The 6,394-nt window shown below is 43.8% G+C and overlaps 1 protein-coding gene across 2 annotated transcripts in view; it reads right to left on the reverse strand.

Moving 5' to 3' along the window:
- NR2C2 (nuclear receptor subfamily 2 group C member 2) overlaps nucleotides 1-6,380 on the reverse strand; it is a 75,143-nt gene extending 68,763 nt beyond the window's left edge. The window contains exon 1 of one of the 2 annotated variants that reach the window (XM_016122041.2): nucleotides 6,071-6,380. The gene's annotated coding sequence lies outside the window, so the exon portion shown is untranslated. The remainder of the gene's footprint in view (nucleotides 1-6,070) is intronic. The other variant, XM_016122040.2, reaches the window with a different exon arrangement.
- Nucleotides 6,381-6,394: the final 14 nt, after the last annotated feature.

The following is a 6,394-nucleotide window of genomic DNA, read 5'->3' on the forward strand; positions in this document are numbered from 1 at the left end:
TTTGGTGATGGACAGAAGGGGGTGAAGGATTAAAGAAGTACAAATCAGTAGTTCATAGGTGGTCATGGGGATGGGGAACACAGCATAGGGAATGCAGTTAGCATTAATATATTGGCTAGGTAGAGGGCCAAGGGAGGGAGGGAGCAAGCAATATGGGGGATCATTTCATGAACTATACAAATGTCTAACCAATGTACTGTATACTTGAAACTAATTAAAATAAATCAATTAATTTAAAAAATTTTACCATCTTTTTTTAAGTAAAAATTTTTACTGAAGCACATGTAAATACAAATGTACACAAATCATAAATGAAATAGTGGCATGAATTTTCACTAAGTAAACATATAAATGCCACTCAGATCAGTAAAGCAATTCAATACCAGCACCCCAACTCTCTCTTGTACTCCCTCATAGTCATTTATTTCTCTTTTCCTCTCCCGACTTCTATTATCATTAGTTTTTCTGGTTTTTGAATTGTATGTAATATATTTCTGTGTGTCTGGCTTCTTCGCTCATCATTTTTGTGATAACCATGAGTAGCTAGTTCATTTTCATTGGTGTACAATATTACAACACATTTATGCCACCATTTATTCATGCTATGGCTGATGAACATTTAGGTTGTTTCTTGCTTTGAGCTCTTAGGACTCCTGTTGTACAAACATTCTTGGACATGTCTTTTGATGTAATGCTATCTTTTCTTCATTTGAAAATTTTCCTTTTTTATAAAATTAACTTTATCAGAAAAGAAATACTGTAAATTCAATTTCATTTTTAAAAATCTGCATTGTATTAAGTAAGTCAACAAACATGTTCTAAGTACTAGTCTTTGCAGCGAAGGGCTCATGACCTCTGAGATATCTGCTTTTCGCCTTGAGAAAACTTGCCAGTAAAACCATGAAAAGCCTTCCAGTATGAGTCTAGCCCTACCAGCCTCTCATTTCTCCTCACTCTTTAGTAGCATCACCCAATTTTCCAGGCCCCAGTATCTTCTTTCACACCTCCTATTAATTCAAACAGGGGAGAATGATATCCTCTTTGACACCTGGAATGAAATTCCTCCTTATCAACACGTTAGCATTTGCAGGGATTAGAAACTTTGCGGTTACTGTCAATGATTAAGGAATGAAAGGTTTCATCTCCTATTAAAGGACTTCAGGCCTCCTATTACAGTGGAAGAGGTCATTTTTATTGTCCCTAAAAATCACATTTCGCCTGAGGTTGGCTTTCATTATTATAGGCTACCTGGAGCCCAGGAGTAAATCACAAAGGACAGCTGAGCATCTGAGCTCTTCTATTCTTTTTTCCATCCTAACAATTCACCTTTCATCCCTCTACTCCAAGTCTCCTAGATGCCAGGAGTATAAATCTGCTTTTACTCTCCCCACAACAAGCCCTATGCCAATGCCCTGATCTGGGCATCCATTCTCTTTATCCACTCCCCCTCATCATTGTGAACTATGCTACTTAAGTTGCTGTTCCCAGACAGTCTTCATTTCTGGTACAGAGCTTCTGCTGCTTAAAAATCTCTAGTATTCAGGGCACCTGAAGAGAGGATGGGGAAGGGGTAACATCAGTAGGTAACAAGGGATACAGGGAAGGAATGGCAGGATGGGAGGGAGTTACAAAGAATCTCAAGCCTCCACTCACATTAGGTTGAAGGCAAGTGAAACTCCAACAAATAAGGCAGAGCTCATGTTTTACTATGCATGACAAGAGCATGAATGTGTCCATCAGATTATAGAAGATGATCATACATGGAGGGAAAAAAGTCAATATTAAGTTTCTCATAACCAATAATAAAATAAAAGCTAAACTGAACTCTAGCAGGTATGAGGCTGAACCTGATGAGCTCTATGATGGCTTCCTTCGTAGGTTCTCCTTATGTGGTATCAATTAAGGGGGACTAGTATCTGCTCTCGGAGGTGCTTTGGGACTTAAGAAGTATATGGCATATAAGTAAGAGAACTCAAAGATAAAAATCCCAAATGAGAGCCCTCAATATGTGGAGACACTCAAGCAGCTAGATACACAAGGCCAGTGGTTCACTGCCAAGGCTGAAGGGGGGCTGCTCCACAGAGGCCCACCTACCTTGTTCTGTCATTTGGACAGTTGGCCCCAATCTGTTCAAGTTATTTTCCTCCCTCCCCATTTTATAAGTGGGAAATGTATAAGCCTCAGAGAGGCTGCCCATTCAAGTCTCCAAGCGCTGCACTGTCACTTGACTCCTTAGAGACACATGTTAAAACTTCCTGGAAGTCCTCATAAAGTGAGGTTACTACACATAGGGTTTTCCTGTTTTCTGTGAAAGCATGTTCATGAAAACAGAATTTCAAGGCCACTTTAAATACAACTGTTGAAAATAAGTAATCGAATGGTGTAAGACAATATAGTTTTTTCATTAAACTATCAGTTCTTTAGTTACCCTGAGTAATTAGAATTACTCAGTAATCAAAAATGTTGAATAAATGACACCAAAATAAATTCTAGAAAAGGACAGAAAATAAGAATCCAAAAATAACCAAAGAATTAAATCAGTGAGTGTTATTGCTTTTTAAAATAGCATAACATTTTATTTTTTAAATCTGTATTACATAAAATAACTAAACAAAAATGTTCCATTTACCAGACTTTCCAGTGGAAGGTTGGTATATATTTCGTAAAATCTGCTTTTAACCTTGTTAAAGCAATTAAAAGGTGATTTTCAATAATTCTGTTGCATGAACCAATTTGTCTTTAGAAAGATATTTAAAATTAATGGCTACAGAGACTTTCAACTCCACTAAAGGCTTCTTCTCTGTTCTCTGATCCCCTGTGATAAGAGAAACAAAGACAAGTATTTTTAATGTCAAGAAAATCACATTGGTGCTTTTTTTTTTTTTTTTTTTTCAGTTAAAGTAAATGGCACAATTATATTTGGGCTATTTATGAGTTCCATATGAACTCATTAACTTTCATTAATTTGACTTGTAATTCAATTATTATACAAGCTATTTCTTATCTTAAAAAACAAGTATAAATCAACATATAAATGAGTAAAGAGATTCATCTGGGTTATGTTATCCATATATAAGTCTTCAGCCAGTGCCATTATCTGAGGGACCACTTTCTAAATTTATCCAAATACCTAACAGGCAGTTTATTGCTGGCACTGCTATTTGAATTTACAAATGTGCCTACATAAAAAGGTACCTTTAGTGAGCAGCAACTTAGTTATCAGTGAAATCATAAATTATCAGTTTATTCACTCAACAAATAATGCTAGGTATTCTGCTAAGTGCTAGAAATATAATAGTGAGTGAAATGATTTCTGCTCTCAAAGTTTATAGCATGGTAAGGGGAACATACATCAATTATATAATGGAGTGTAATTACAAAGTGAGATAAAGGTTATAATGAAAAAGAACATAGTGTAGCAAAGTAAAAGAATCTGATCTAGACTGGCAGTGGACATCAGAGAGGTCTTCCCTGAGGAAGTGATGCTTGAGCTGAGATCTGCAGGACTGAGTGTGTGTGGGTGGAGGGGTGGGGTTGGGGGGGCTGTGGCATATGAAGATTTTAGGCTGATTGAACAGCATGCGAAAGGGCCTGGGGTCAATGTAAGCTACACTATAAGGGGCCTTGAAGGCAGGCCAGTATGTTTAGATCACAAGGAGCTAGAGGTACAATATTAAGAATATGTTGAAAAGTCTTAGGTTTTTAGAGAACAGGAAAAGGGCCTCTACCATTGGTTCTAGTGGGCTTGAATAATGCCTCTAAGAGTTTTGTAAATTGTAAAGCACCTCATATTTGTTAGTCTACTACTTTCTTTTCTAAATAAACTTTTGGTCTGGACGCCGAGTGACTTAGGAAAGCAAAAGAGCCAAAATTAGAACCCCAGTGTTCTAATCCAGTGTTTTGCTTTTATCAGTCCCTAAAAACTTCATTGTTTACATCATTTAACTAGTTGGACTTCTTTACCAGATAGCTAGTGCTTCACAATAACTCCAATGATGTGTATTTATTATGTGCCAGGCACTTTTCTAAGCTCTTTATATTAACTCATTTAATCTTTAATTCTAGAAGTTCTATTGTTGTCCAGATGAGGCCGCTGAGACTCAGAAAAGTCACACAGTGAGTAAATGTTGTCACTGTTAACCACAACACTAATTAGCTTCTGCCTAAAACACTTTGTGTGTAAGTATATTTGGGGGTGTGTGTGGAGGGCAGAACTCATGTGTATAAAACCATTCACTTATATAGTTGAAGACACAGATCAATGTCTTAGTCTATCTCTGTATTCCCTGTCTAGCACCTAGTGTCTGGGGTATTAGTAGGGCTCAGCAAATATTTTATGAATTGAAGATATATGGGGCCAACACAGGATTTGAATTTGGAAATTATTTGGAGGCTTTCCCTTCAAATCATGTATTCATCAGCAATTCATTTGATGGCTATATTTTCCTTGACTCTCTTCTTTTTTATTAAGTTTAAGATTTATTCTCCATTACCTTTGTCATATTTCAGACTTTAGCCTGGAGGTAATGGGAAGGACAATGAATATTAGTTCCACTCTCCAGCCACAACTGGCCGCTCTCAATCACAGCAAACGCTTTCCCTCCTGGGCCTGCCTCTACACTTGTAGTCCTTGCTCCAGAAGATTATTCCTTTTTCGGATTCCTCCGATCGAACATCACCTTACAGTGGCTTTCTCTAACCATCCTATCTAAATTAACCTGCTCAGGCCTTCTTTAAATTAATCCAGTTTCATTTTCTTTCCTGGAACTTAACACTCTCTGAAATCATCTCTTTAATTATCTATTCACTCCCCACTCCCGATTCTTGGAGGACAGCGGCCTTGTCTAGCTGGTTCTCTGGATATATCCCTGGTACCCCAAACAAAGCAAATAAACATATAATCACGAATGAGAAGAGAATTCCCTCAGATTCACCTATGTTCTTTCAAGCCCTCAATACCCTTAAGCTTTCTGCTCTTGGTGCTTCTACATCCGATTTTCAACAACACCCCCCATTTTTTCATTACTCTGTCGTTCACAAAGTAGCCTAGATTTACTTTTCGGAGTAGAGCCCCTCAAACGACCCTGGAAGAAAGGTACGAGCTGGCAAGAACGCCCATTCTTCCCATTTTACAACGTATGAAATTAAGCCTCAGAAAGAGGATTCGCCCGCGGCCGCGCCGAAAATACGGGCAGGAACCGTGAAAGGTATCCAGATGCTGAAAAATCCTTCCCACTAGCCAGCGCCGTAGGTTCAAGATGCTTCGTCACCTTTATTACTATTGTTTTACAGTACTCATTCGGGACGCGTCCCAGGCCGAGGGAAGCCGCTGAACTCCAAGCCGCGCCCGGGTGCGCCCTACACGCTTACCAGTGCTGCGCCCCCGCGCGCCCCGCCCCCTGCGCCCGAAACCCCACGCCGCGCCCGGGCCTCTGACCCCGCCCCGCCAGGACTCCCGCGCCCCGCGGGGACCGCCCTCTCCTGCCAGAGCAAATCAGCAGAGCTTCGGGGGGAGGAGCTGCAGGCCCCAGCCCTCCCGTCTGGGTACCAGTTGGTCCGCCCAGCCGTCGCTCATAAGGTCGCGCCCCATACCCGCCTTCCTCCTCTTCTTTCACCCTCCCCTTCAGGAAAAACGGCGGTTGGGCCGCGGCAGTCGCCAACGACACAAGGGGAGCGTAGGGGCGAGAAGCGAGGGAAGGAGGGACTGCAGGGAGGAGGAGGCTAAGGAGGAGGAGAGAGCCCAGCACAGCCAGAGCCATCTCCGTCGAGAACAAAATGGCGGCGCTGGCGGAGGGCCAACAGTGAGGCGGAGCCGCGGCCATTCCCCCTCCGCCCCCACCCTCACGCCGGCCCGGCCGGTTAGGGGGAGCCCGCTCGCTTCGCTCGGCGCGGGCGGGGAGGGGAGGGGAGCGGCCCGGCCCACTATGCAAAGCGTCCAGCGCCGCCGCCGCCCCGTGGCAAAGGTAAAAGGGTCGGGTTCAGCTGCCGCCGCGGCGCCTCCATGTCCGCGCGCCAGGCCCGCCCCCTCCGCCGCCGGCCCAAGCCTGCCCCGGCCCTTTTTCAATCTTACCTCAGGATTTGGCGCCAAAGCGTCCTCAAAGCAGGTCCCGTGTCTGCGGCGGGTGGCCCCCGGCGCGGAGGGCAGGGCGCGGGGAGGCCGGGCTCCCGGCGTTGGCGGATGGCGGGAGCCCCGGGGCCGCAGGCTCGCGGGGCAGCTGGCGAGAGACGAGACGCCGAGGTGGAAGCGGGGGCGGGCCCGGGGGCTCCGCCGGGGTCGCGGGGAAGGGGGGGTTTGTTATTGTTTTTGTCAGTGAAAGGTCAGAGTTCGTGACCCCGGTGCCGCCGCCGCCGCCACCCGCGCGCTAGTAGGAGGAGGGCGAATGTTCTTCTTCCT

This window comes from Rousettus aegyptiacus, unplaced genomic scaffold (genome assembly GCF_014176215.1).
Source record: "Rousettus aegyptiacus isolate mRouAeg1 unplaced genomic scaffold, mRouAeg1.p scaffold_m13_p_4, whole genome shotgun sequence".
In the NCBI taxonomy this organism is placed as follows: Eukaryota; Metazoa; Chordata; class Mammalia; order Chiroptera; family Pteropodidae; genus Rousettus; species Rousettus aegyptiacus.